At 43.3% G+C, this 16,249-nt stretch overlaps 2 long non-coding RNA genes across 5 annotated transcripts; both read right to left on the bottom strand.

Annotated features, from left to right (window-relative positions):
* Nucleotides 1–131: 131 nt before the first annotated feature.
* LOC148887235 (uncharacterized) lies at nt 132–9,266 on the bottom strand. 4 transcript variants are annotated; one of them, XR_016117287.1, is made up of 8 exons: nt 9,082–9,266; nt 8,670–8,807; nt 8,422–8,522; nt 4,557–8,280; nt 4,075–4,266; nt 3,663–3,800; nt 3,416–3,516; nt 2,630–3,272 (listed from the first exon to the last, which is right to left on the bottom strand). It is a non-coding gene; the product is annotated as an uncharacterized LOC148887235 (long non-coding RNA). The 4 variants fall into 4 exon arrangements; XR_016117289.1 differs by lacking the exon at nt 2,630–3,272 and adding an exon at nt 132–1,276 and having other exon boundaries at nt 4,075–8,280; XR_016117286.1 differs by having other exon boundaries at nt 4,075–8,280.
* A 3,465-nt stretch (nt 9,267–12,731) lies between these two features.
* Nucleotides 12,732–15,243, bottom strand: LOC148887234 (uncharacterized). The gene is made up of 5 exons (XR_016117630.1): nt 14,674–15,243; nt 14,168–14,359; nt 13,731–13,876; nt 13,514–13,614; nt 12,732–13,374 (listed from the first exon to the last, which is right to left on the bottom strand). It is a non-coding gene; the product is annotated as an uncharacterized LOC148887234 (long non-coding RNA).
* Between the last annotated feature and the right edge of the window lie 1,006 nt (nt 15,244–16,249).

Raw genomic sequence — 16,249 nt, 5'->3', positions numbered from 1 at the left:
TGTGTCTTATTCTGAAGGTCATTGATTGAACAAAAGTGTGAGTTCAATCCCAGAGCTGGGATTGAACCCAGCACCTTCGCATTGGGAGTCCATCACCATTAACCATTAAGCTAATTGTGCTGACAACTTCCGTCTGAAATGGCATACTTGAGTGATCCACAGGGTGTCGCCTATTTTAATAGCTATTGGATATGCGGACAAATATAACATCCAAATCCAAAGTTTGTAAATCCGAGTTAGTCGAGTGCTCTAAGACTATACTTACGGCTCGGAAGACTTGTGTTCGAGTCCCCTTTTCTGCTCACCTGAATTTATGCACACAATTGCAGGCGAGAGCGGGGATCGAACTGGAGTCGTCCGGACCGCAGCCAAAGTTTTTGACCACTCAAACATTGCACATGTTTTTTTGCAAATTTTGATTGGTAGTCATGAGTACTAACATGTTTTTTGCAAATAAATACAATCTCAAAACAGGAGGTTTTAAAATGCGACTTGGTCAAATGGTTTAAGACTAAACTTAATGTCCAGGCGACTCCTGTTCGAGTCCCAGCTCATCTGCTGAATTTATGCACAGATATGCAGGTGTCAGTGGGAATCGAACTGCAGATGGCCAGGCCGCAACCAACCTTTTGACCACTCAACCATTGCAGACATGTTTTTTTGCAAATTTTGATCGGTAGTCACGAGTACTAAGATGTTTTTTTTTTGCCAATAAATACAATCTGAAAATGGGAGGTTTTTAAATCCAGCTTGGTCAAGCGGTTTAAGACTAAACTTAATGTCCAAGCGACTCCTGTTCGAGTCCCAGCTCATCTGCTGAATTTATGCACAGATATGCAGGTGTCAGTGGGAATTGAACTGCAGATGGCCAGGCCGTAACCAAACTTTTGGACCACTCAACCATGACAGCTGAGATTTTGTGAAGTCAAAAGAACAACAAAAAAACAAAGACAACATGATTGCAGGTGTCAGTGTGGCTGCCGTCACGTCGTCCACAGTCTAAGAGGCCCCTCACTCACCGCACGAGAAATGCCAACTATCTCACCAATCATCTATTATCACCCTTGTAGGCATGTGTGGGTGTTAACCTATGATTACATTTAAGTTTTTGCGAAATTTTAACGGCAGGGTGGACTAGTGGTAAAACACAGTGCTTCGGAGGAAGGTGACCCAGGTTCGAATCCTATTGTCTGCTCCAATTAAACCGTCTTACCTGACGTCGTCAATCCCAGCTCTGGCCCACAGGTCCAACTCCTGGTTTTGTTCAATCAGTGACCTTCAGAGTAAGATATAAGCAAAGAAACCAGAATTTCAATTGGGGACCCGAGGAAAGACAAATGTCATCTCAGATTGGTCTGCGTATGACTACCGATGACATTTAGCTGAAGAGCTCAACTGCAACGGTTGAATGGTTTCAAAGTTTGGCGGTGGTTGAGGCGACTCGGGTTTGATCCCCGCTCTCACCCATATGTGAGTATTATAGGTGAGGACAAAAGAGGACTTGAACAGGAGTCACCTGAATGGCAAGTTTTGCCTTAAACCACTGTACCAACTTGGACATGCACATTCACCTTTTGAGGTTATATTTATTGTAATATACCATGTCAGTACACACTGACACCTGCAATCATGTTGTCTTTGTGTTGACATTATATTTGTTATTTAGTTGTTTTTTTGTTGTTCTTTTGACTTCACAAAATCTCAGCTGTCATGGTTGAGTGGTCCAAAAGTTTGGTTACGGCCTGGCCATCTGCAGTTCAATTCCCACTGACACCTGCATATCTGTGCATAAATTCAGCAGATGAGCTGGGACTCGAACAGGAGTCGCTTGGACATTAAGTTTAGTCTTAAACCGCTTGACCAAGCTGGATTTAAAAACCTCCCATTTTCAGATTGTATTTATTGGCAAAAAAAAAAATCTTAGTACTCGTGACTACCGATCAAAATTTGCAAAAAAACATGTCTGCAATGGTTGAGTGGTCAAAAGGTTGGTTGCGGCCTGGCCATCTGCAGTTCGATTCCCACTGACACCTGCATATCTGTGCATAAATTCAGCAGATGAGCTGGGACTCGAACAGGAGTCGCCTGGACATTAAGTTTAGTCTTAAACCATTTGACCAAGTCGCATTTTAAAACCTCCGGTTTTGAGATTGAATTTATTTGCAAAAAACATGTTAGTACTCATGACTACCAATCAAAATTTGCAAAAAAACATGTGCAATGTTTGAGTGGTCAAAAACTTTGGCTGCGGTCCGGACGACTCCAGTTCGATCCCCGCTCTCGCCTGCAATTGTGTGCATAATTTCAGGTGAGCAGAAAAGGGGACTCGAACACAAGTCTTCCGAGCCGTAAGTATAGTCTTAGAGCACTCGACTAACTCGGATTTACAAACTTTGGATTTGGATGTTATATTTGTCCGCATATCCAATACCTATTAAAATAGGCGACACCCTGTGGATCACTCAAGTATGCCATTTCAGACACAAGTTGTCAGCACAATTAGCTTAATGGTTAACGGTGATGGACTCCCAATGCGAAGGTGCTGGGTTCAATCCCAGCTCTGGGATTGAACTCATACTTTTGTTCAATCAATGACCTTCAGAATAAGACACAAGCAAAGACACCAGAGTTTCAGTTGGCGGTCTGAGAACAGACAAGTTTTTATTCTAAGTCTTTTTGTACTTCACACAAGAATATAACAATAGAACATAAGTGAGACCAACTAGTGGTGCCCATGGCTTATTGGTTAAGGTGATGGACTCCCAATGCGAAGGTGCTGGGTTCAATTCAAGCACTGGGCAACATGTCCAATTTGTACTTTTGTTCAATCAATGACCTCCAGAATAAGATATAAGCGAACAAAGCACATTTTCAATTGGGGCCCCGTGGGCCGCTGGGAAAAAGTACAAGGGTGTCGACTGCGCGGCACGGGTTCGAAACCAGCAGTCGAAGCGAAAGCGACCGAGCGAAGCGAGGTCGCTGGAGCGAGTTCACGGTCCTCCCAGGGTCACTGACAAGCGAGCGAGCGAAGCGAGCGAGCCAGGTTCTGGTGTGTCATGCGAGCGAGCGAAGCGAGCTCGCTTGTGCAGGTTCGAGGCGCGAAGCGCCGAGAACCTGCCAGTAATACTATACTAAGTGTCAACGCGGCATCGCATGATAAATACATGAATTTTGAGCGAAATCAGCCGTACCCCCATGGTCCAGTGGATAGGGCAGAAACTTGCAGTGCAGAAGTGCAGGGTTCAAGAGCAGGCAGGTGCAACTGGTACAACCTAAAGAATGGCATTGTGAGAAAGGACAATAAAAACACCTCACTACATACACATGTAGTGAGATGTAGATGCTCTTTTTTTCTCGGCTAAAAAAAACACCTTACTATACATGGTCTTTTTGAGGATAAAAAAAAAAAACTTACCACACCTCTGAAGCGAACTTTGATGAGTCACCTCGTGCCAACTTTCTTCTTTTGCTGGGTGGGTGTCCCTCCTACGGTGGTTCCATCAGTTTCATCCAGGCCTATGTAATTAAAATAATATGAAATAAATCAGTTGAACAACAGAGTTTCATAATATATTATATGACTTTTCATGATTTCCTTTTGTCTTTAAAAAATCGTTTGCAAAAAAAAAAAGATGACGTTTTCACTTAAAAAAGATGACTACCTTCATTGTGGACGGACGACTTGGGCATGGGTCTTCTTTACCCCTTCAGCGAATCAATCTAACCCGGTTTTGTGCATCCTCTTCTCTCACGCCAGCTCATGGTCTGAATAAGCCCGAACAACTTGAGATGAGAGAGTCCTGCCAAAACAACAACAACAACAACTTCACATGTCGGTTCCTTTTACGGGAGGCTAATGACTCATTCGGATGAATTACAAGCATGCAACCACCTTATCACGCCCAAGGTAGCAGAGCCCCAATGCACAAAAACAGCTAACTTTGAACTTGAAAATGCAAAACAACGAAATGGCACAAGTCAACATTAGCAGATGCGACGTTAGCTTTAGCGAGCAAGCTCGGAGCGACGTTAGCTTTAGCAGGATAGCTCGATTATTCGGCGTGGTGGTCAAACCTCAATCTTTGTCGCTGGTTCCAAGACGGTTGTCCCCGCGCACACTTTGGACACCAAATATAGAAACTCGATCTGAGTGAGCTCGTCGCCGGCTGCCATTCTTGCTCGGGTTTTGTTGACTCGGTCTGTCGGAGGAGAAGCTAACCATCCATGCTAGCACGTCTCAGCATTGGGAAAACATCCGCTTCCGGCCTGGGCGGAAGGACGTAATCGAAAAAAATCAATGACGTTTCAACAAAAACCTTTTTTTGTCAGAGAACCGGACGATGCATCTTTGTTTTTTTTCGCCCTAAAACACTGTACTATATGCCAAAAAAATATATGACTGTCACTAATGGTGGAGTGATGCTGGCTTTGAGTTCAGGCGAATCAAACCCACCAAAAATCTGGCGCAAAATATCATATTCGTACTCCTAAATTCCCCACATGACCACATTCACGGATAAATGAAACATTTAAAAATTAAAGTTAAAACGAGTCACCGAGGACTTGGCTTGTTGACAGCGGAAATAGTTGCTCGTTGAAGCGGATGTGGGACGGTCCCCTCTTCTTCGGCTTCTTCTCTTTCTTTTTTGTTGGTGGTGGTTTGGATCACACTGGGCTTATCGCCCTCTCCTGGCCAACACCCACAAAGCCATTTGACAAGAAATCGAATGGAATGGCGTTTTTTGCCCAAAAAAACGTATAGTAAGGCATTTTCAGCCTTAAAAACATGTATAGTGAGGCGTTTTAGCCTAAAAAACGACCATGTATAGTCAGTCGTTTTTTGCCGCGGGCCACATTGTAGATATGGTTTCCCCCCGAGGGCCGTTATGAATTTGGGGAAGCCATTAGAATGTTTAATCCCCTCCACATATTACATACAGCGCGCTAAATAAAATAATTAATAACTAGTTTTCAAATCTGAAGTCAAGAAAAATGACTTATTGTGGTTTACATCCAAAACTATGACATTTTGGTTAGGATTTTAGCATGTATAATGGACAAGTTCGCAAGTTTGATTTGCTTTCGCGGTCCGAAAAAAAATTATGTGGCGGGCCGGATTTGGCCCCCGGGCCTTGACTTTGACACCTGTGAGGTATCGTAAGCCGTTTTTAGCCCGAAAAAAAAAACGGCCATGTATAGTAAGGCATTTTTGGCCTGAAAAAAAGACCATGTATGGTAAGCCGTTTTTAGCCCGAAAACCGACCTTCAAGAGGGAGGGAGGGGAAACAAAAGTGGTAAGTTAAAATCTTTTTTCCTTGAGGGAAAAGTTGTTTATTTTTCATTTGAATCGTTTTTCGTGATGTTGCACACTTTTTCACGCACCAGAAGTACAGCAACTTCCTTTGAATCAAAATCTAAGACGCTTGCTATTCTATCGGATGAAGAGCTCGTACAGTATTTTTCGTTCGTGAAAAAAGTAACGGATGCATTTGTGTGAATAGTTTGGGAAATGTGGAAAACATCCACAACAACATTCAAGTCAAACACTCTGATTGACAGCTGAGGGCGACTGATAGCCGTGCTAAACAACTGGCGCAACGTATCGTAATCGCGCTCCTAAATTATCCACGTCATCACGTTCACGGACAAATGACAAAAAGTCAGTTTAAAAAGTTAAAACTACTCGACGAGGACTTGTTTGTTGACAGCGGAAATACTTGTTCTTTAAAGCGGATGTGGGACGTTCCGCTTTTGTGCTGCTGCTTCTTCTTCGTCTTGTTGTTATTTGATTGGATGCAACCACGCATATCGCTCTCTGTTGGCCCGGAAGCCTCTTGGCAAGCAAACCGAATGGAATTTGCAGCTTTCCGTTGGGGGCGACAGGGTGAAAAGGCTTACTTTTAGGTATGTTTTGCACTTTAGTTGTATCTTCGTGAAACTTGACCAATATTCGACATTACAAGGTTGTTGTTTTTTGTTTTTTTAGAGATAAATTAAAGACAATTATTCGCTCCATCGATCTAGATGTAATTTTGTCATTTGTCCGCCAGACGGCGAAAATTCCCTATTAAATCGATATCGGTGTATTTCCTTAATTTGTCGTCACTCTCACATTGTGTACAGTATTTCCAAATAAAAATTTTCAGTTCAGCTTCACCTTTTCTGCACAGAAACATTTTTTAGTTTACATATGTTTCTTTTCTTTTTTTATTTTCCACTGGCACCCTGAAGGTCAACAGTACCAATGGCGGCCATTGTTAACCCGGGCCTCGACCGATCCGGTATGGGATTCAGAGGTTTGATTCGCATAATTGTTTTGGCAAAAAAAAAAAAAAAAAAAAAAAAAAAATACGTCGGATGCCCTTCCTGGCACAACCCTTTGTATTTACCCGGGCTTGGGACCGGCACAATAAGACACTGGCTTGTGCCCCCTTGTGGCAGTTTACATATGTTTAATACATGACATTATACCTTGACATGACATTTTACACGGTTTTATTTCACGTGACCTGCTTCACTGCCACGATTTATATTTGTCAGACAAAACTCCATCTAGATTATTTGGGGAATTTGCGCCGTCTGGCGGACAAATAACAAAACTACATCTAGTTTGATGGGGAATTTGCGCCGTCTGGCAGACAAATCAAGGAAATACATCAAGTGTGCCATGTTTGTCCTCGTGACTACCGATAAAACCTCGCAAAATCCTCAGCTGTCATGGTTGAGCGGTCTAAAAGTTTGGTTGCGGCCAGGCCATATGCAGTTCAATTCCCACTGACACCTGCATATCTGTGCATAAATTCAGCAGATGAGCTGGGACTCGAACAGGAGTCGCTTGGACATTAAGTTTAGTCTTAAACCGCTTGACCAAGCTGGATTTAAAAACCTCCCATATTGAGATTGTATTTATTGGCAAAAAAAAAACATCTTAGTACTCGTGACTACCGATCAAAATTTGCAAAAAAACATGTCTGCAATGGTTGAGTGGCCAAAAGGTTGGTTGCGGCCTGGCCATCTGCAGTTCGATTCCCACTGACACCTGCATATCTGTGCATAAATTCAGCAGATGAGCTGGGACTCGAACAGGAGTCGCCTGGACATTAAGTTTAGTCTTAAACCATTTGACCAAGTCGCATTTTAAAACCTCCGGTTTTGAGATTGAATTTATTTGCAAAAAACATGTTAGTACTCATGACTACCAATCAAAATTTGCAAAAAAACATGTGCAATGTTTGAGTGGTCAAAAACTTTGGCTGCGGTCCGGACGACTCCAGTTCGATCCCCGCTCTCGCCTGCAATTGTGTGCATAAATTCAGGTGAGCAGAAAAGGGGACTCGAACACAAGTCTTCCGAGCCGTAAGTATAGTCTTAGAGCACTCGACTAACTCGGATTTACAAACTTTGGATTTGGATGTTATATTTGTCCGCATATCCAATACCCATTAAAATAGGCGACACCCTGTGGATCACTCAAGTATGCCATTTCAGACGGAAGTTGTCAGCACAATTAGCTTAATGGTTAATGGTGATGGACTCCCAATGCGAAGGTGCTGGGTTCAATCCCAGCTCTGGGATTGAACTCATACTTTTGTTCAATCAATGACCTTCAGAATAAGACACAAGCAAAGACACCAGAGTTTCAGTTGGCGGTCTGAGAACAGACAAGTTTTTATTCTAAGTCTTTTTGTACTTCACACAAGAATATAACAATAGAACATAAGTGAGACCAACTAGTGGTGCCCATGGCTTATTGGTTAAGGTGATGGACTCCCAATGCGAAGGTGCTGGGTTCAATTCAAGCACTGGGCAACATGTCCAATTTGTACTTTTGTTCAATCAATGACCTCCAGAATAAGATATAAGCGAACAAAGCACATTTTCAATTGGGGCCCCGTGGGCCGCTGGGAAAAAGTACAAGGGTGTCGACTGCGCGGCACGGGTTCGAAACCAGCAGTCGAAGCGAAAGCGACCGAGCGAAGCGAGGTCGCTGGAGCGAGTTCACGGTCCTCCCAGGGTCACTGACAAGCGAGCGAGCGAAGCGAGCGAGCCAGGTTCTGGTGTGTCATGCGAGCGAGCGAAGCGAGCTCGCTTGTGCAGGTTCGAGGCGCGTAGCGCCGAGAACCTGCCAGTAATACTATACTAAGTGTCAACGCGGCATCGCATGATAAATACATGAATTTTGAGCGAAATCAGCCGTACCCCCATGGTCCAGTGGATAGGGCAGAAACTTGCAGTGCAGAAGTGCAGGGTTCAAGAGCAGGCAGGTGCAACTGGTACAACCTAAAGAATGGCATTGTGAGAAAGGACAATAAAAACACCTCACTACATACACATGTAGATGAGAATAGATGCTCTTTTTCTCGGCTAAAAAAAACACCTTACTATACATGGTCTTTTAGAGGATAAAAAAAAAAAACTTACCACACCTCTGAAGCGAACTTTGATGAGTCACCTCGTGCCAACTTTCTTCTTTTGCTGGGTGGGTGTCCCTCCTACGGTGGTTCCATCAGTTTCATCCAGGCCTGTTTAATTTAAATAATATGAAATAAATCAGTTGAACAACAGAGTTTCATGATATATTATATGACTTTTCATGATTTCCTTTTGTCTTTAAAAAAATCGTTTGCAAAAAAAAAAAGATGACGTTTTCACTTAAAAAAGATGACTACCTTCATTGTGGACGGACGACTTGGGCATGGGTCTTCTTTACCCCTTGAGCGAATCAATCTAACCCGGTTTTGTGCATCCTCTTCTCTCACGCCAGCTCATGGTCTGAATAAGCCCGAACAACTTGAGATGAGAGAGTCCTGCCAAAACAACAACAACAACAACTTCACATGTCGGTTCCTTTTACGGGAGGCTAATGACTCATTCGGATGAATTACAAGCATGCAACCACCTTATCACGCCCAAGGTAGCAGAGCCCCAATGCACAAAAACAGCTAACTTTGAACTTGAAAATGCAAAACAACGAAATGGCACAAGTCAACATTAGCAGATGCGACGTTAGCTTTAGCGAGCAAGCTCGGAGCGACGTTAGCTTTAGCAGGATAGCTCGATTATTCGGCGTGGTGGTCAAACCTCAATCTTTGTCGCTGGTTCCAAGACGGTTGTCCCCGCGCACACTTTGGACACCAAAGATAGAAACTCGATCTGAGTGAGCTCGTCGCCGTCTGCCATTCTTGCTCGGGTTTTGTTGACTCGGTCTGTCGGAGGAGAAGCTAACCATCCGTGCTAGCACATCTCAGCATTGGGAAAACATCCGCTTCCGGCCTGGGCGGAAAGACGTAATAGGAAAAAATCAATGACGTATGGACAAAAACATTTTTGTCAGAGAACCGGACGATGCATCTTTGTTTTTTTTCGCCCTAAAACACTGTACTATATGCCAAAAAAACATATATGACTGTCACTAATGGTGGAGTGATGCTGGCTTTGAGTTCAGGCGAATCAAACCCACCAAAAATCTGGCGCAAAGTATCATAAGCGTACTCCTAAATTCCCCACATGACCACATTCACGGATAAATGAAACATTTAAAAATTAAAGTTAAAACGAGTCACCGAGGACTTGGCTTGTTGACAGCGGAAATAGTTGCTCGTTGAAGCGGATGTGGGACGGTCCGCTCTTCTGCGGCTTCTTCTTGTGCTTTTCTGTTGGTGGTGGTTTGGACCACACTGGGCTTATCGCCCTCTCCTGGCCAACACCCGCAAAGACATTTGGCACGAAATCGAATGGAATGGCGTTTTTAGCCCAAAAAAACGTATAGTAAGGCATTTTCAGCCTTAAAAGTGGGGCGTTTTTAGCCTAAAAAACGACCATGTATGGTAAGTCGTTTTTTGCCGCGGGCCACATTGTAGATATGGTTTCCTCCCGAGGGCCGTTATGAATTTGGGGAAGCCATTAGAATGTTTAATCCCCTCCACATATTACATACAGCGCGCTAAATAAAATAATTAATAACTAGTTTTCAAATCTGAAGTCAAGAAAAATGACTTATTGTGGTTTACATCCAAAACTATGACATTTTGGTTAGGATTTTAGCAAGTATAATGGACAAGTTCACAAGTTTGATTTGCTTTCGCGGTCCGAAAAAAAATTATGTGGCGGGCCGGATTTGGCCCCCGGGCCTTGACTTTGACACCTGTGAGGTATAGTAAGCCGTTTTTAGCCCGAAAAAAAAAACGGCCATGTATAGTAAGGCATTTTTGGCCTGAAAAAAAGACCATGTATGGTAAGCCGTTTTTAGCCCGAAAACCGACCTTCAAGAGGGAGGGAGGGGAAACAAAAGTGGTAAGTTAAAATCTTTTTTCCTTGAGGGAAAAGTTGTTTATTTTTCATTTGAATCGTTTTTCGTGATGTTGCACACTTTTTCACGCACCAAAAGTACAGCAACTTCCTTTGAATCAAAATCTAAGACGCTTGCTATTCTATCGGATGAAGAGCTCGTACAGTATTTTTCGTTCGTGAAAAAAGTAACGGATGCATTTGTGTGAATAGTTTGGGAAATGTGGAAAACATCCACAACAACATTCGAGTCAAACACTCTGATTGAGAGCTGAGGGCGACCGATAGGCGTGCTAAATAACTGGCGCAACGTATCGTAATCGCGCTCCTAAATTATCCACGTCAACACGTTCACGGACAAATGACAAAAAGTCAGTTTAAAAAGTTGAAACTACTCGACGAGGACTTGTTTGTTGACAGCGGAAATACTTGTTCTTTAAAGCGGATGTGGGACGCTCCGCTCTTGTGCTGCTGCTTCTTCTTCGTCTTGTTGTTATTTGATTGGATGCAACCACGCATATCGCTCTCTGTTGGCCCGGAAGCCTCTTGGCAAGCAAACCGAATGGAATTTGCAGCTTTCCGTTGGGGGCGACAGGGTGAAAAGGCTTACTTTAAGGTATGTTTTGCACTTTAGTTGTATCTTCGTGAAACTTGACCAATATTCGACATTACAAGGTTGTTGTTTTTTTGTTTTTTAGAGATAAATTAAAGACAATTATTCGCTCCATCGATCTAGATGTAATTTTGTCATTTGTCCGCCAGACGGCGAAAATTCCCTATTAAATCGATATCGGTGTATTTCCTTAATTTGTCCGCCAGACGGAGCTTGATCAATTGTTGGCCGTAATGAGAGGAGAGCAGAAAAATATGGATTAAATACCAAAGAACAAGTTGATTGCCATGACTTGACCATTAAAAAATCGTCACTCTCACATTGTGTACAGTATTTCCAAATAAAAATTTTCAGTTCAGCTTCACCTTTTCTGCACAGAAACATTTTTTAGTTTACATATGTTTCTTTTCTTTTTTTATTTTCCACTGGCACCCTGAAGGTCAACAGTACCAATGGCGGCCATTGTTAACCCGGGCCTCGACCGATCCGGTATGGGATTCAGAGGTTTGATTCGCATAATTGTTTTGGCAAAAAAAAAAAAAAAAAAAAATACGTCGGATGCCCTTCCTGACACAACCCTTTGTATTTACCCGGGCTTGGGACCGGCACAATAAGACACTGGCTTGTGCCCCCTTGTGGCAGTTTACATATGTTTAATACATGACATTATACCTGGTTTTACACGGTTTTATTTCACGTGACCTGCTTCACTGCCACGATTTATATTTGTCAGACAAAACTACATCTAGATTATTTGGGGAATTGTCGCCGTCTGGCGGACAAATAACAAAACTACATCTAGTTTGATGGGGAATTTGCGCCGTCTGGCGGACAAATCAAGGAAATACATCAAGTGTGCCATGTTTGTCCTCGTGACTACCGATAAAACCTCACAAAATCCTCAGCTGTCATGGTTGAGCGGTCTAAAAGTTTGGTTGCGGCCAGGCCATATGCAGTTCAATTCCCACTGACACCTGCATATCTGTGCATAAATTCAGCAGATGAGCTGGGACTCGAACAGGCGTCGCTTGGACATTAAGTTTAGTCTTAAACCGCTTGACCAAGCTGGATTTAAAAACCTCCCATTTTCAGATTGTATTTATTGGCAAAAAAAAAAACATCTTAGTACTCGTGACTACCGATCAAAATTTGCAAAAAAACATGTCTGCAATGGTTGAGTGGTCAAAAGGTTGGTTGCGGCCTGGCCATCTGCAGTTCGATTCCCACTGACACCTGCATATCTGTGCATAAATTCAGCAGATGAGCTGGGACTCGAACAGGAGTCGCCTGGACATTAAGTTTAGTCTTAAACCATTTGACCAAGTCGCATTTTAAAACCTCCTGTTTTGAGATTGTATTTATTTGCAAAAAACATGTTAGTACTCATGACTACCAATCAAAATTTGCAAAAAAACATGTGCAATGTTTGAGTGGTCAAAAACTTTGGCTGCGGTCCGGACGACTCCAGTTCGATCCCCGCTCTCGCCTGCAATTGTGTGCATAATTTCAGGTGAGCAGAAAAGGGGACTCGAACACAAGTCTTCCGAGCCGTAAGTATAGTCTTAGAGCACTCGACTAACTCGGATTTACAAACTTTGGATTTGGATGTTATATTTGTCCGCATATCCAATACCTATTAAAATAGGCGACACCCTGTGGATCACTCAAGTATGCCATTTCAGACGGAAGTTGTCAGCACAATTAGCTTAATGGTTAATGGTGATGGACTCCCAATGCGAAGGTGCTGGGTTCAATCCCAGCTCTGGGATTGAACTCATACTTTTGTTCAATCAATGACCTTCAGAATAAGACACAAGCAAAGACACCAGAGTTTCAGTTGGCGGTCTGAGAACAGACAAGTTTTTATTCTAAGTCTTTTTGTACTTCACACAAGAATATAACAATAGAACATAAGTGAGACCAACTAGTGGTGCCCATGGCTTATTGGTTAAGGTGATGGACTCCCAATGCGAAGGTGCTGGGTTCAATTCAAGCACTGGGCAACATGTCCAATTTGTACTTTTGTTCAATCAATGACCTCCAGAATAAGATATAAGCGAACAAAGCACATTTTCAATTGGGGCCCCGTGGGCCGCTGGGAAAAAGTACAAGGGTGTCGACTGCGCGGCACGGGTTCGAAACCAGCAGTCGAAGCGAAAGCGACCGAGCGAAGCGAGGTCGCTGGAGCGAGTTCACGGTCCTCCCAGGGTCACTGACAAGCGAGCGAGCGAAGCGAGCGAGCCAGGTTCTGGTGTGTCATGCGAGCGAGCGAAGCGAGCTCGCTTGTGCAGGTTCGAGGCGCGAAGCGCCGAGAACCTGCCAGCAATACTATACTAAGTGTCAACGCGGCATCGCATGATAAATACATGAATTTTGAGCGAAATCAGCCGTACCCCCATGGTCCAGTGGATAGGGCAGAAACTTGCAGTGCAGAAGTGCAGGGTTCAAGAGCAGGCAGGTGCAACTGGTACAACCTAAAGAACGGCATTGTGAGAAAGGACAATAAAACACCTCACTACATACACATGTAGTGAGGTGTAGATGCTCTTTTTTTCTCGGCTAAAAAAAACACCTTACTATACATGGTCTTTTTGAGGATTAAAAAAAACTTACCACACCTCCGAAGCGAACTTTGATGAGTCACCTCGTGCCAACTTTCTTCTTTTGCTGGGTGGGTGTCCCTCCCACGGTGGTTCCATCAGTTTCATCCAGGCCTGTTTGATTAAAATAATATGAAATAAATCAGTTGAGGTCAGTTTTCATGATATATGACTTTTTTTTTAATCGTTTGCAAAAAAAGATGACGTTTTCACTTAAAAAAGATGACTACCTTCATTGTGGACGGACGACTTGGGCATGGGTGTCCTTTACCCCTTCAGCGAATCAATGTCTCCATCTAACCCGGTTTTGTGCATCCTCTTCTCTCACACCAGCTCGTGGTCTGAATAAGCCCGAGCGACTTGAGATGAGAGAGTCCTGCCAAAACAACAACAACATCACAAGCAGATCTTTCAAGCCGTCAAATGTCGGTTCCTTTTACGGGAGGCTAATGACTCATTCGGATGAATTACAAGCATGCAACCACCTTATCACGCCCAAGGTAGCAGAGCCCCAATGCACAAAAACAGCTAACTTTGAACTTGAAAATGCAAAACAACGAAATGGCACAAGTCAACATTAGCGGATGCGACGTTAGCTTTAGCGAGCAAGCTCGGAGCGACGTTAGCTTTAGCAGGATAGCTCGATTATTCGGCGTGGTGCTTAAACCTCAATCTTTGTCGCTGGTTCCAAGACGGTTGTCCCCGCGCACACTTTGGACACCAAATATAGAAACTCGATCTGAGTGAGCTCGTCGCCGTCTGCCATTCTTGCTCGGGTTTTGTTGACTCGGTCTGTCGGAGGAGAAGCTAACAATCCATGCTTGCACATCTCAGCATTGGGAAAACATCCGCTTCCGGCCTGGGCGGAAAGACGTAATAGGAAAAAACAATGACGTATGGACAAAAACATTTTTGTCAAAGAACCGGACGATGCACGGTTGTTTGTTTTTTTTCGCCCCAAAACACTGTACCATATGCCAAAAAATACATGATCAATGTGCTGCCCTTCACTGTCACTAATGGTGGAGTGATGCACTCCCTGGCTTTGAGTTCAGGCGAATCAAACCCACCAAAAATCTGGCGCAAAGTATCATAATCGTGCTCCTAAATTCCCCACATTACCACATTCACGGATAAATGAAACATTTTAAAATTAAAGTTAAAACGAGTCACCTTGGCTTGTTGACAGCGGAAATAGTAGCTCGTTGAAGCGGATGTGGGACGGTCCGCTCTTCTGCGGCTTCTTCTTGTTCTTTTCTGTTGGTGGTGGTTTGGACCACACTGGGCTTATCGCCCTCTCCTGGCCAACACCCGCAAAGACATTTGGCACGAAATCGAATGGAATGGCGTTTTTAGCCCAAAAAACGTATAGTAAGGCATTTTCAGCCTTAAAAACACGTACAGTGGGGCGTTTTTAGCCTAAAAAACGACCATGTATAGTCAGTCGTTTTTTGCCGCGGGCCACATTGTAGATATGGTTTCCTCCCGAGGGCCGTTATGAATTTGGGGAAGCCATTAGAATGTTTAATCCCCTCCACATATTACATACAGCGCGCTAAATAAAATAATTAATAACTAGTTTTCAAATCTGAAGTCAAGAAAAATGACTTATTGTGGTTTACATCCAAAACTATGACATTTTGGTTAGGATTTTAGCAAGCATAATGGACAAGTTCGCAAGTTTGATTTGCTTTCGCGGTCCTAAAAAAAATTATGTGGCGGGCCGGATTTGGCCCCCGGGCCTTGACTTTGACACCTGTGAGGTATAGTAAGCCGTTTTTAGCCCGAAAAAAAAACGGCCATGTATCGTAAGGCATTTTTGGCCTGAAAAAAAGACCATGTATGGTAAGCCGTTTTTAGCCCGAAAACCGACCTTCAAGAGGGAGGGAGGGGAAACAAAAGTGGTAAGTTAAAATCTTTTTTCCTTGAGGGAAAAGATGTTTATTTTTCATTTGAATCGTTTTTCGTGATGTTGCACACTTTTTCACGCACCAAAAGTACAGCAACTTCCTTTGAATCAAAATCTAAGACGCTTGCTATTCTATCGGATGAAGAGCTCGTACAGTATTTTTCGTTCGTGAAAAAAGTAACGGATGCATTTGTGTGAATAGTTTGGGAAATGTGGAAAACATCCACAACAACATTCGAGTCAAACACTCTGATTGAGAGCTGAGGGCGACCGATAGGCGTGCTAAATAACTGGCGCAACGTATCGTAATCGCGCTCCTAAATTATCCACGTCATCACGTTCACGGACAAATGACAAAAAGTCAGTTTAAAAAGTTAAAACTACTCGACGAGGACTTGTTTGTTGACAGCGGAAATACTTGTTCTATAAAGCGGATGTGGGACGTTCCGCTCTTGTGCTGCTGCTTCTTCTTCGTCTTGTTGTTATTTGATTGGATGCATCCACGCATATCGCTCTCTGTTGGCCCGGAAGCCTCTTGGCAAGCAAACCGAATGGAATTTGCAGCTTTCCGTTGGGGGCGACAGGGTGAAAAGGCTTACTTTTAGGTATGTTTTGCACTTTAGTTGTATCTTCGTGAAACTTGAACAATATTCGACATTACAAGGTTGTTGTTTTTTGTTTTTTAGAGATAAATTAAAGACAATTATTCGCTCCATCGATCTAGATGTAATTTTGTCATTTGTCCGCCAGACGGCGAAAATTCCCTATTAAATCGATATCGGTGTATTTCCTTAATTTGTCCGCCAGACGGAGCTTGATCCCGGCGCTAATTGTTGGCCG

Source organism: Hippocampus bargibanti, linkage group LG15 (assembly GCF_051943395.1).
Source record: "Hippocampus bargibanti isolate YZ-2025 linkage group LG15, ASM5194339v1, whole genome shotgun sequence".
In the NCBI taxonomy this organism is placed as follows: domain Eukaryota; kingdom Metazoa; phylum Chordata; class Actinopteri; order Syngnathiformes; family Syngnathidae; genus Hippocampus; species Hippocampus bargibanti.
This window is presented reverse-complemented; position numbering and strand designations above follow the sequence as displayed.